We start from the raw sequence: 13,746 nt of genomic DNA, 5'->3' as shown, positions 1-13,746 counted from the left end.
GCAGCCAAGGCACTAATGAAGACAGGCAGATCTCAGAGAGAGCTCCCTGGGCAGGCTCTCTCAGATCCTGTCCAGCAGGATTCTCTGAAAGACTAGAGACTAAAAACATCTTCTCTGAGAATCCACAAAGACCCAGGGGCTGCCCTCTGTGAAGCCTTTTTTCATTCCTATTTGGACAGGCTGTGCTATCTTCAGCTATAGGTCCAGCCTTAGGAAGACAATAGTGATAGGCTACCAATATTAGCTAACATTTATTGAGGGCAGTGAGAGGCACTATGTTAATTCCCCGTGCATTATCCCGCACAAGACAATAAAAGCTAGTGTCTGTATAACCACAACAAGTGCTTTCAGATGAAAGAAGTTCCTATAATTCCTCACAAAGATCCCAGGAGATATTATGATCTCTGTCTGTTTCTTTTTCTCAGATAGAGAACTGAGGCACGGAGCAGGTAAGTCCTTTGCCCAAGGCTGCCCAGCTGTAAGTGATGGATTATCAGGACCAGTCTGAAGCCCACCCCATTACAGACCCACTGCTCAGAGCCCCACACCCCCTCCCCACCAGCACTAGATGCAGCAGAGAGAGGCCTGTAGCGCAGAGGCTCCCTGCTGGAGGCACTGCTCCTCCCTCTGCCCCCTCCCCATCTCACTTAGCCCTCCACAAGCTGTTGTCAATTGCACTGAAGTATTTACAGCAACCAGTGGACCGCTGACACCTCTGTCCACGTGGGCTATAATTTGATGCTCAAGTTGTTAAACAGCCGCTTTCGAGCGCTCAGCTCTTCATACATGAGTGTCTCTCCCAAGAGCCAGGCTGGCTGCCTCTCAGCTTCTCCTGCTGGCCCCAGACATGCACACATAGGCACACCTCTCCTGCTGGCCCCAGGCATGCACACATACACACACATGCCATATACACCACCACACAAACACCTCCTCATCATTCCCACCACAAAACAGTCTGAGTCCCCTGGTCAGGACATACGCACCAGTACACGTGGTATGTATCACACACTCCCAGCCCATCCAGTCCACACACCTCTTGTTATCAGTACAGCAGACATGACAAAGGTAAGGCCTGAGGATATTCTGTATAAAGCAGATTGCACAAGTGAGCAGTTGCTAGTAATGCTCATCCCATGCGCATTTCCACAAAGTATATTCTCCCTCATATTTATGGAAAAATTGCCCACATGCTCAATTCTGCAACAGCGTAACCAGAAAAATATTAAGTATATATTTTCACTTAGTTGTGCTAAATGCGGCTGTCACTTGAATGTACCTGACACTGTTTTATCTCTCTGTGCAGGTGCAGAGAGTTCATTTCCCACCATCTGTGGGATGTTGGAAAAGGTTCATCCTGGTGGACGTGCCTAAGCCCCTGACTCTGCTTCTGTGCGTCAGTGCCTGTGTGTGTCTCGGGGTGGGTGGAGAGCTATGAGTGTGCTCACACACTAGCACACCTGCCTCCGTGTGTCTGTTTGTACAGAGCAGGCCCAGCACTTGGCTCTGTGGAAGTCCATCTCCTCGGGAGTCTTTGCGGAGCAGGGCTGCACTTGCATCTGAGAGCAAACACGCAGGAACCAGATCCCCCCAGAAAGCCCCTCCCATTAATGCAGCAGTGAGGGGGGACAGTTCTGAACGAGGTAAGGGGACCGGGGATAAGGGTGAGAGGTGTGAGGGTCATGAGGGCAGAGAAAAAACTGGGTCCCATCACCCCAGAGGAGAACAGATTCAGGAGCCCTTGCTCATCCATAATCACCAAGAAGATGGTCCAAGGCAGTGGAAGCTGACGGGTTGAGGGCATGAGGAGGACACAGGTTTATGGCTCATCTGGGACCCTCTGAGTCCCTTGGTCTGTGAGGACAGGGGTCAGCCTTAGCCCCTTCCCCGGAGGTGCTGAGTACGAGTGCTGAGGAGCTTCCATGGGATGGAGGTGGTGGAATGGAGCCTGAGTTGAGAGGCCCCTGCGGAGCACCTGCCTATGGGAGCCCTGGTCTCCTAAAACAAGGAGAGTCTGGCTAGAAGAGAAAGAGGTCAGAAAGATGAATGAGGAAAGAAAGAGGGGGAAGAACAAGGGAAGGAGGAGAATGGGAGGGGAGAAAGAATGTAAGAAGGGCAGATGAGAAGACTGACATCCAAAGGAAACCCAGGGCTGTGCTGAGAGGAAAGTGATGGGGAAGCTCTTGCAGCAGGAGCGGAGGGGACCAGGGCCTCTGCTGCCACCTTAGCCAGCCACTGATGGGAAGCAGTCCTGCCCTGTGTGGCCGAGCTGCTTAGTCTTCAAAGAAACCTCCCTGGAGCCTGGAAGAGGCAGAGCAGGGGTAGGGGAGGGCATAGCTCCCTCAGCCACCCTGCAACAGGACCTGACTGGAGGCCCAGGAAGGAAGAGGAAGCTGGTGGGGAGAAGGAAAAAAACACCTCAGTGAGGGGGCAGGGAAGCACAGAGACCCATGGAGTCAGATGTCAGAGTTCAAGTCCTGATGCTGTTTATAGTGCAACCAGCCACAGAACTGCACAAGTCTCACCTGGGAAAAAATGGCTCCAATGCCCATCTCAAGGCCCTGTGAGGACCAAATAAGACCATGGGGGTGGCAATGCCTTCTGGTGACATCTCTGGGCCTCCTCACTAGCTGAGATTGCCACCAGGGGAGAAGTCAAAAGATTCAAACAGAGATGACAGGGAGCAGTTATCTGCCCACATGGAGATTTTATTGTGAATACTTATGTGTGCTTGCATGGCCTGCCTCATTCCACAAAGGATTGGAGTTGGCTGAGAGGGAAAAGATCACTGACAGGCCAACTGCAGGACTGGTGGGTGGGCGGAGGAATGAAGACAGAGGCTATAAGAAGGCAAGAGACCTCCAGGGAAAGAAGGTCATTCGTCCAGATGTTCAAATCAACATTTACTTACTAAGCAACTAAGCACGTTTGGTTTTAGGTAACTCTACCTAGGGACAACAGTATGGCAAATGTGAGTTTATTCTCCTCCCTTCCAAACACATGGGGGTCTCTTTCGCGCACCATGTACCACATTCCAAAAGATGGATCAGTCCCAAAGAATACTGATGAAGAGAAAGAAAAGCAGATGGCACAGTGTTGGTCCATGGGCAGGTCTCCATCTGGGCATCCCACAGCCTGCTGGGAGCCAAGGCTGTTCTGAGTCACTTCTCTGCACAGGGTGGGACATGGCAGGGCTGGGGTGAGAGGAGGAAGGGGAGGGGCTACTGGGCTCTGGGAGCCACTCAGCACAGACTGGCGCCAGAGATCCCTGTGCCTCCTGAACTGAATTTACTAGAGTTTGAACTAAGGAATATCTCTTATTTTTTCCTGTCTCTCCTTTTCAAGATAAAGAGAGATGATGCCCTCTGTATTTTCCAACAAAGCCAGTCACGACCCTTCACCCAGGTCTTTAAAACTCAAAATGGAACAGAAGACTCAACGAGGAGACGTGGCAGAGGCCGTGTTGTGTGGCCACCCAGCCCCATTCCTTTTCCTCCTGCACAGGCAGCTAGACGAAATTTCCCAGGCTCCCTTGCAGTGAGGCGGAGTCTTATGACTGAGTTCTGGCCAAGGGAAGTGGTCAGAAGTGATATTTACCACCTGCAGACCTGGCCCTTTAAAAAAAAAAACCTCCCCTAAATCTTCTGTTCTCTCTCCTCCTCTGCTGAGTTAGGAAGATCCAGAGAAGGATGCCAAGGGCCTAGAACTGGGGTCCACAATCCCCAAGGGGTCAATGAACAGAATTTGTTGGGTGGGCACGCCATAAATTTGGATGAAAAAAATTTTAGCTTTACTTTTTCAGCCTCTCAACTGAAATTCATCATTTTATTTAATTATTACAGGAGGCTGAAAAGAGAAAGAAATCCACAGTATTCCCCATACCTGTAATTCTGCCGCCACAGAAATCACAGGGATTTTTCTGCATCATGTTAAATTATTGCAGGCCATTTAGGTTGACCCGTAAGTGTACTGTTAGTTCTGTTGCTCTTTCCTTATTTCACTTCTTATATAATTATGTCATAAATTTACTGTTTTATCCTATATATTATTAAAATTTTACTATTTTGAGACTCAAATTTCAATTCGATTGATTTCTTTTGCAGTCCAGTGAACTGGGTTTTATGCATTGAAAAATCTTTATTCTTAGGGGTCCATAGGCTTCATTAATCTGCCCAAGTGGGTCCACAGCACAAAAACAGACCCATAAAAACTCCTCCCCTAGCGAATGATGGAGCCCCTACCGGGAAGGCTCTGGGTCTCTGAACAAGTGTGTGAACAAAGTGCCCTCCCAACCACTGATCATTTGGATTATAATGAATAGAAAATAATCTTAATTTTTTTAAGTACAGGAGGAATGCAGGGTACACCTCTAGGCTGAAATTAGCTTTGGACTCACCTGTAGTTTTCCTACATGCCCTTGCTCATGAAGGATGGAATGCCGTGGGTGCCCACACTCAAAATTCTACTGTCAGAATTCTCCCCAATCTTCAAGGCCCAGCTATAATGCCACTTCCTCCAGGAAGTCTCCTGTTCCTTCCCACCCCCTCCCCTGTCACAAAATTTATTGCCCCTGACCTAAAGCACCAAGAGAGAGCAACATCAGACTGAGTTTCTCCAGGGATATGAAACTGGATAAATTCCTTTCTTATCCCCTACCCTACACTCCACTCCTATGGTGAGCCCAGTCCAGTGGAGCCAGTAAAAGTTTGCTGCATGGGAGGAAGGTGGGTGGTCAGAGAACCACCTGACTCAGCTCTATCCCACCCCCTACCCCCAAACCTGTTCCAGTTCCACACAAAGTATGCATATTTAAGAAAAACACAGGGGCGGGCAAAATGTCTACAGTTGTGAGTACATATCAGTTTGTTCTTGTATTATTCATTATAATTATTAACCTATTTTTGCCCACCCCTGTATATGATGGGGGGAGAAGGGGACAGACTGGTGCTTTCCCACACTGGGCCTTAATTTCCTTTTCTGAGATTAGTTCTGCCCCAGCCTGGATTTTCATCCCCTGTTGTCCTCTAGGTCTGTGTAGTCTGGGTAGCCAAGGAGACTGGAGGTCACAAAGGAGTTAACAAGATGAATCCTCTCCAAACCCCAGTCCAAAAACACCTCCTGTGGGTCCTAGCTGAGTCGCCCTTGGCCTCATAGTCCCACACCCTTGAAAGCCACTCCCTCTGCCCAACCCTCCTTCCTCTGCCCCCTGCCCCACCCCCATCAAGCACTTGGAGAGTCTGCCCTGGGGAAAGGATCACTCATCCCCCCTGTGCAGCTCTGGGAACCCTGGACAGCTGCTGCGCCTGGAAAAGTGGAGGAGGGATGTTGGGGAAGGTGGCTCTCCAGCCCCTTCCTGCGAGGGCCTCTGCCAGCCCAAGCTCTGCTTGGAGTGGAGATGGAAATGGAGGCAACTTGACTAAAGGCGCCCTCTCCCCCTCCAGGTTATCTCGCTACCTGGGCTCAGGGTCCCCAGCTCCTGCCCTGGATAATACTGTGCTCAGTCCCTGTCCTCTACCACATCTGGCACCAGAGGTTGTTATTGTTTTATTAAGGGTCAGACTTCTGAATAATATTAACTCCACTTGTCTTTGGGCAATGTGACTCACTTTTTTGGAGCACCTCCAAACACGTGGCTGATTTACTCACTTCATGCCAGGCCTTTGTGCCTTGTGCTGAGGACAGAGGGACTGATGTATGGGATTCAAGTCTTGCCCTCAGGGAGCTCTTGCCCAGAGGGAGCTCTGCACCCTCTGGTGCAGAGGGTGAAGCAGTAAGAGGGAAATAATACACCAGAGTAAATTCTTTAAAAGTGTCAGGTGGTGTAGGAGCCCAGGGGTGAGGCTCAAACCCACCCAAGGCTTGGCAGGTAGGGGTTGGAGGGGAGAGATGGCTTCAGGGAGGAGGTGAACCCATGTTGGTAGTGACCCAGTTAGAAAGGAGGAGAAGGGACAATCAGGTTCATGAACCATAGAATCATTGTTTCTTAGGCTCATCAAAGCATTGACTGGACTCCTGGCATTTTTCTTTCAGTGAACAACTATTTATTGCACCAGATGTCATGCTGGGTAAAAAGATCTCAAACACAAGAAGACCCTCTTAGCCCTGGCTCCCAGAGGCCCCAGCCTCCACTAAATCAGTTCTCTTTAGGAATTCTCTCTCCCCACCTTCGGACACCTGCTAGGCTTTGTAACTCCTTGTAACTCCTTTGTAACTCCTTGTAACTCCTTTGTAACTCCTTGTCCCCGGCCTTTGGGGCATGCTCAGGCTTCTCCCTGGACTGCAGTCCCAGAACTGGCTTAAAGGGTCAGATGGGAGGGGGATGGAGCAGCGACCAGTGTGGGAGTGGAGGTGGGGAGCTCTGCTTCTGTGCCGGAGCTGCGGAACCTACCTCAGCACCTAACCTGTGCAGTTAAGTCTTGAGAGCAAGAGCACAGAGCCAATCCGGGTAGCCCACGCATCTGCGGTTGGCACGGATCTTCCCTGGTCAGTTTAGGGGCACACCTGTTAGCTCAGTGTCAGGCAAGCTCCGAGGTGGGTTGCTACGTTGGCACAGGTCACCCCCTTTAACCCTGGGGCGGTCTGCTTTGGAACAAGAGGGTTCTGGGTTGCAGAGTTGACCTCTAACAGAGGGCCAGACCCAGTAGGGTGGGGCGGGGTCACCTCGGTAAGAGCCGGTGAGCTCGAGGTACTTTGGGACCAGCGGCGCCCCCAGGTGGCTCGCCCGGGATCTGGATCGAGAGGGTTTCAGGAACCTAGCTCCTCACACCCTCCTCGGGGTGGTGACGACAACCGGGAGGACTCCGGTCCCGGGCGTCTGGGGTCCGGAATCGCTTCTGCTTCCGAATTTTCTTCGCACGCACGTTTGGGGCTCTCTCTGTTCATAGGATGTGATTTGGTGCATGAGCGCACCTGAGAGTGAGAATCGTGGTCGCAGACCGGGAGGAGACAAGTCACCTGGAAACACCAGCCCCAGGGGAAGCGAAGACGGATCCCCGCCCTTTCCCTCCGGCCCTCCCAATACCCCTGGGTGCCTGTCTGCAAACTACCCACTCTGAGAGCGGCGGTGCATGCCCTCTCCCCACTTTGGGTGCTTCCTGATACGACCCCAGAAAATCTTAAGTTCTCAGTTTGTCCTCAAACGGGGGCAACACTCTTCCCCACTGTGCATAGGGACTGTTCCCCCCACAGCAGACCGCCACCTACACAGGTTCCAGCTCTCCAGCTTCTTTGAAGTGCCCTGTCTCTCACATCAGCCCAAACAGTCAAACACCCCCAAGGGCTTCCCAGAAAGGGGAGGATGGAGCCTGGGAGAACAGACTATAGTAAAAGGGAGCTGGGGTAGAGGCTCCCTCTCACACTTCCAGCCGGCGTGCTCACCCATGCCGCCCTAGCCCAGGTCCCCACTGAGATACAATGGGTGGTGTGAGAGCTCAGCAGGCTGCCAGGTGGCAACTCACCTGCACACTCACTCACCTTCATGCTCACCCACATTCCCCATCTTTCACAAAGGAGACAGGGTCGCTCAGAACCCAGGGACCAAGGCATCTGTGGAGACATGGACGCCCTTCTATGGCCCTGCCAAGGGAGGGCAATCCTGGAGTCTGGGAGGGAAGCCCCTAGGGTCCAGAAAGGAAAGAGCCAAGCCACCCCACCACCCCTGTATGCAGTGGAAGCACTGAGGTGGCCACCTGGGCTGTGTCTCCAGAATCCCAGCCCAACCTGTGACAGACAGGCCAGTACTGTCTTATCCTGCACCCTCACTGCAGAGGGAGCTGTGGAAGGAGTGAGAACTCTTCAGCAGACCAGAGCAAGAAGCTGTGAGCAGTCACTGGCTCCTGACCTGGAAGTCAAATCCAGGCTAACATATTCTAGCTCCATTTCTCAGACGGAGAAATTGAGGCTCAGTGACGGTGGGAAGTACTGGCCCAAAGTCGGAGAGCCAGCAGCCTGGCTAGATTCAGGAATCCTTACCCCTTTACCCAGAGAATCAGATAAGTAATTACCCTCAGGATGGGTGCTAAAATGAAAGGAAGGGGAAAGAGGCATCAAAGCTCCGGAACCTTCCAGGGGTAGGTATAATTCAGAATTGTATGCTGTGTGCATGCATGCACACACACACACACACACACACACACACACACTGACCCACACCCTCATACCTCAGAGCCCCAGAAGCTTGACCAGCACACCTAGACACAGGAAGAAATGGCTCCAGCCAGAACAGCCTCCGGTTAGATAGCCAGGATTTTCCTTCGTTTATTCTCCGCTGTGTGGAAGTGTTAGAGTCGGATGGGGCACCACGGGAAGTAAGGCCTGGAGTAGCCAGGTGAGCAGACTGGCTGACAGATCTGCCAGCTCTTAGAAGCAGAGGTGGAGGTGTGCTCCTGCCCCGGCCAAGTGAACGGAAAGAGACAATTTACTCACAAACTCAGACCATTCTGCCCCTCTTCATCACCCCTTCCTAGAAACCAAGCTGGTGTCCAACCTTCTTTGTGGCTGGTGGCTGGGAGAAGGGTTCAACTGCCACCCCCCCAGCCCAAGAACCCAGAGCAGGGTGGGACGAAAGATGCTATTGCTCACCCATTGTTCTCCCGACTGCCAGGCAAGCACCTCAACCACCTAAGTGCGACACATTTTATGCCCTGATTTATCCAGACAACTGTCTGCTCTTTCACACCTTGATCATTTTCATCCTGTTCTGCCACTAGGAAGGAAGGAGGATTTGGGAGGATCCATAGCCCAGAGAACACTTGAGGCTTCCCTAGAGTACAAGGAGAGATGCTAAGTTTTTTATTTTCCTCAGTGTATCTAGCCAAATGCTTTAATGTTCAATGCCGGTCCATAGAGGCTGCAGGCTCTTTCTGTCTGCATCCGTCCTAGCAACTTTGGGCAAACCCCTCCCTCACGCTTCCTCCATACCTGGTTCCCCATCCATTCAAAGTTAGCCTTGGAATCTTGCAAGCTCTAGTGTTACAACCTGCCCCCCCCCCACTCTGTGCGGTTAGGAAGAGAGGGGACTCCCAGCACCTGCCAGGAGAGCAGGTCAGAGTCCAGATAACAGAGCCTCTTGGCCACTCTGGCACAACCTGGGTCCACCCTGAACCCAAGGCAGGCTAAAGGGGCTGGACACCTGCAGGAAAGAGAACCATGGCGGGGCCAGGGGGCAGCCTACTCCACTGACGGCCAAGCCACTGTCCCCCCCCCCCCCAGTGACTTCACTGGGTGCTCTGAGTTCCCAGCTTTGTCTGCAGTGCGAAAGAAAGCAGGGGAAAAGTGGGTGGGTCCAAGTCGTCATTAAAAGAATAAGGGAAGAGGCTCAGAAATCAGGCCCCCTCCTCTTCATCCCTGCAGGGACTCATTTCTAACATTTTATCCTCCATACCCAGAGCCCGCCAGCCTCTGCCCCAGGCAACTCAGGAAGAGGGGAGCACATTCTGGGGTTCGCACTGGTACGGTCACGAACACATATGTTAGCACAGAGTCACAAATCTTCTCCCCCAACCACAGTCACCCCAACACATTTACACATACCTGTCCCCCTCACACTCAAACATACACAAAGCTACAAATCCTCAAATACCCAGACACACACACACACACACACACACACACACACCCCTACGGACAGTGATACCTGGAACCGTCATCATGAAGTGGAAACCTGCCACCATTAACTCTTCAAACACCAAACATGTTTCTTTTTTTTTTACCTCAAAGATGGTGATGATCACTTGTTTTGCCCTTGCCTCAGTTTTCAACGCCAGAATTAGACGGCGTGTAATGACGCTAAACAGATGTTCCACTGCTGTACCTCCAGTACAACGCCCAGCACATAGTAGGCGACCAGTAAATATTGTGGATGGAAGGAAGGAGCTAGAGAGGAAAGAGCTCTCCGGGGCTGGTGGCAAATTGACCCGCCTGCCTTTGAACCTGACTAGGTAGTTCAGACGGGAAACTGCGGGGCACAGACGGCCTGGATGCTGCTGGCGGCTCACTGCGCAGGTGGTCAGCAGACACACGGAGGGGCCCAGCCGCGAGGTGCGGACCGGAGGCCAGAGTGACTGTCTGGGGCTCTCAGAGCCCAAAAGCTGCCCAGCAGCCCCTCTGCCCTCGCGTTGCTATATCGAAGACCCTGGGTTTGCAGAAGCACACTCGGAATGACCCTCCAGGGCCTCCACAAAGCGTGACTAGCTTGAGGCGCCCGGACACGACAAGCTGGACACAGAGCCTGCCCACCAGCGCTTCAGGCCCTGGGATCCAAGTCCTTGCACCAAGGGTTCAGGTCCTTGGATCCACTCTCCTGCTCCGCAACCAAATTGCAGTATGATGTGAACTTGGCCCCTTTTGCTCCAAAGCAGAAAGTAGACTGGTTAGTCTTCGGGCCCCTGTAACCTGCTGCCATCTGGGACCGACTGATGCTAATTTATGTGATACCCTCACCAACCGCCCAGTTTGACTGGGGTGACTTGGAATAAGTGGAAATAGTTCAGAAAGGTTGGGTCGTTTGCGTGGAACTCGCCATTGAGATGCGACCGCACCGCACCCAGGGGAAGCAGCAGCAGCACCCGAGGGAGAGCAACGGCGGCGGGGGCGGGGTGCTCTCCGCAGACCCCGGACCTCGCATCTGCATCTGAATGGGATGGGGCATCAGGCGAGGAGTCCGAACACCTGCTGGGGGAGAGAGCGAGGCCCCTTTGTAAGCGGTCCCGCGAATTAATTCAGACAATAAACCCACTCCTGGACCCTCAGCGACCCCCCACCCTGACACGCACACTGGCAATGTCAACACAAATCATCTGAAATATGCTTTTCAAGGCCGAAGTGATTTTTACAGATCAGAGAAGTGAACTTAAATGTTTCCCTCCCCTGCCCCAATAATTCGTCCTTTTCAATCCTAAAATCCGTGCAACAGCAATCGCAAAGACATTTCTAACTGCACTCACAGACATGCCCCGGAGGTGAGACCAGCTTGCAGCGGTTTTCCAGCCTCCAGAAACCAGCGGAGCAGACCCAGGCCCTGGCTCCCCCGGGCAAAACATGCGGGGAGGAGGGGCTGTAGTGCGTGTGGGGTTTGCTGCGCACGAGTCAGGATCCGCACACGTCGAGAGAGCTGGGTTGGAGGGCGCGGGAGGACCGGACCGGTGAAGACCCAGAGCCGGCAGAACACCTCCAGGCGACGAAACTGCGGAGAGGAAGCTGGCGCGGTGGTGAGGTGGGCACCGGCCAGACGCCTGCCGCGCGCGGAGAAAGGCAAAGGCACAGACAGCGAGCGGCTTCCGCGCGGAGTCCGTTTGGAGCGAAAGGAGAGCGCTCCGCGGAGACCCCGGACTCAGAGCTGGGAGCCCAGTGAGGGTCGGGTGCGACCCGCGGGTATCGGGTATCGGAGCCCAATCCACCCCGGGGGCGAAGACACCGGAGAGGTCCGGGTCCGCCTTCTCCCCCGCAGCAGTCCGAAGCCTCGGGCCTCCTCAGGGGCCGCCTCGGGCCGCCACCGCTCGCTCGGCTACGAAAGGAGGCGGTGCCCGCTCCGCCCCGCGCCGCGCCCACTAGCTGGCGGAAAAATTCGTTCCCGACACCAGGGCTTCTCAGCTCTGTCCGTCTTACAAGCTTTCTCTGTTGATACGTGTCTATGCCGACCTTAAAGACCTTAAAGAACAGAGGAATTCCGCGCCAAAACTCCAACTAACATGTTTTGCTCTCAAGTCCTCTGACGGACATAAAGCTTAGGGAGGCTCAATTACTCTGCATGACCTCTGCCCACCTCGCGCCCTGTCAGCGTTTCTCCTGGACTCTCAGAGCACCATCCCCTGGACAAATGTGACCTGGGTCTCATCATTCTGGACGATTCTTCGGGAAACACCTCTAGGTCCCAGCCTATCCAACCTTTTGAACCACGTATCGGAATAATTTAGGCGCAAACCCAAACTCTCCTTGCTTCCCTTTGGCCGGAAGAGCAGGGTTTGAATTAAATCCTGGATCTGGTCCATAAAGACCCTACGCGCGCTGCCTCCTCCCATCGCCCCCTAAGCTCAGAATCCTACGAGGCACGGTCCACACTCACAATCTTTTCTCCCTTTCTTCTGCAAGGTCCCTCGTTTAAACAGCGTCGGCGCCTTTATTCGCCTGACCCGATGCGGAGGCAAACCGGCCGGATCAGTCATTGTCTGGTCCGCGACCGCCCCCACCGCGGCCGCAATCAGTGTCACAAAACGCCCCTTTCAACAGATTCCAAACCCTCTTCACCCGGGCGCACCGAGCCTTCAACTTCATTAAGTGCGCGCTGCGGCGGCGCTGGAGGAGGCGAAGTTTAAATAAACCCGAGAGGAAAAGAAGGAGGGGGTGGGCTGGGGAGAGTTGCTAGTTGAAGGGGAGAGAGTGAAGTATTTTTGAAAAGAGGAAAAAAGTCATCGGGGAAAAGCGCTTTGTAACCACGAAGACGCGCCTGCTGTGGCGAGAACAAATTGGATATGGAGGGGAAGTGTCCTCCCCCAGCTCGACTCGCGCTCCTGGGTGGTCCGGGGTGCCCCAAGAGAAAGAAAGATGGGGAAGAATCGGCGAAGAAAAGAATTAACCACTTTAATTGCGCTGCAAGAGAGAAGTGGGCAGGAGAAGCTCACTGATGTGCCTTGATCACCCAAACCAAATATCCTTCAATAAAATAAAGTAAAATAAAATAAAATAACCGCCCTTGGCAGTAGCTGGAAGAATATCAAAGTTTGAGAATCAAAGCTGTTCTCAGCCATAGAAAGTAAATCTGCAAGATTGGGGAAATTGTGCCCGGAAGGGCCCCCTCCTCCCCCTTCTTGCGGCCTGGGGCCTCCCGGCGCCGGATGAAAAGGAATGAAATTGAACGAAATTGAACGAAATGAAGTGAAATTGACCAGTGAAATTCGCCAATTTTCTTCCCCTTTAAACTGCCCGCTCTCTCGGTAGCACTCTGAGAACCCCAAGCCGATTTCGTAGCATTTTCTTCTCACTTTGAGAGACGAAGGTGTGCCCTGGATATTTTCTTATTATTGTCACCGATTGTTGGGGCCTGTGGGACCAGAGGCTCAGTTATCTTCCACCCAGACAGTGGGGGAACCCACAGGAGCCGCTGGAGATGGGATGGCCTATTTCTCCTCCCACCAAGGCAGCCTCCTAAGAAAGCCACCTCACACTGAACACCCAAACCTGTGCACCCACAGGGTGGGAGGGAGCCACCTACAGAGCCCCTCTGGTCTGGAAGGGATGAAGAGCCAGAGGACTCGACCAGAAAAATCTGAGATTCCCTCCTTGCCCCTCCCTACAGTCCAGGTCTCAGAGAGGTCTATGCCAGCTCCTAATTGGCGAGTTCCTGGCCCGCACAACCGAAAAGGGTCCCAAATTCCAAACACCTTCCCTCTCCCCTGCTTTCGGGATGCAGGTCTCCCAACAATTCCTTTTCTAATGTTTTTTAAGGCCAGTTGGGCATCGGTGTGGCTTCTTTCTGGACCCCAGTCCTCAGCCATAATTATATCTGGCCTACCACTGGTCTTCTTCGCTCAGGGGGAAACTTAGGTCTGAGTCATGGGTCTGAAGTTCCAAGCCACCTAGAAGCCCCTGAAAGGGTGTATCTCACTCCTCCCCAGTCCTCTCATTTCTACGTTTTCCTGATATGGACGCACCCCCCATACACACATAATACTGAGGGCCATGATTTTATCGAACAACCCAGGAGTTGTAAGGCCACATTCAATGGTAAAAAGAGGGAATGGTAAAAAGAGG

This window comes from Artibeus jamaicensis, unplaced genomic scaffold, assembly GCF_021234435.1.
Source record: "Artibeus jamaicensis isolate MK-2021 breed Jamaican fruit bat unplaced genomic scaffold, CSHL_Jam_final contig_866, whole genome shotgun sequence".
Lineage (NCBI taxonomy): Eukaryota > Metazoa > Chordata > Mammalia > Chiroptera > Phyllostomidae > Artibeus > Artibeus jamaicensis.
This window is presented reverse-complemented; position numbering follows the sequence as displayed.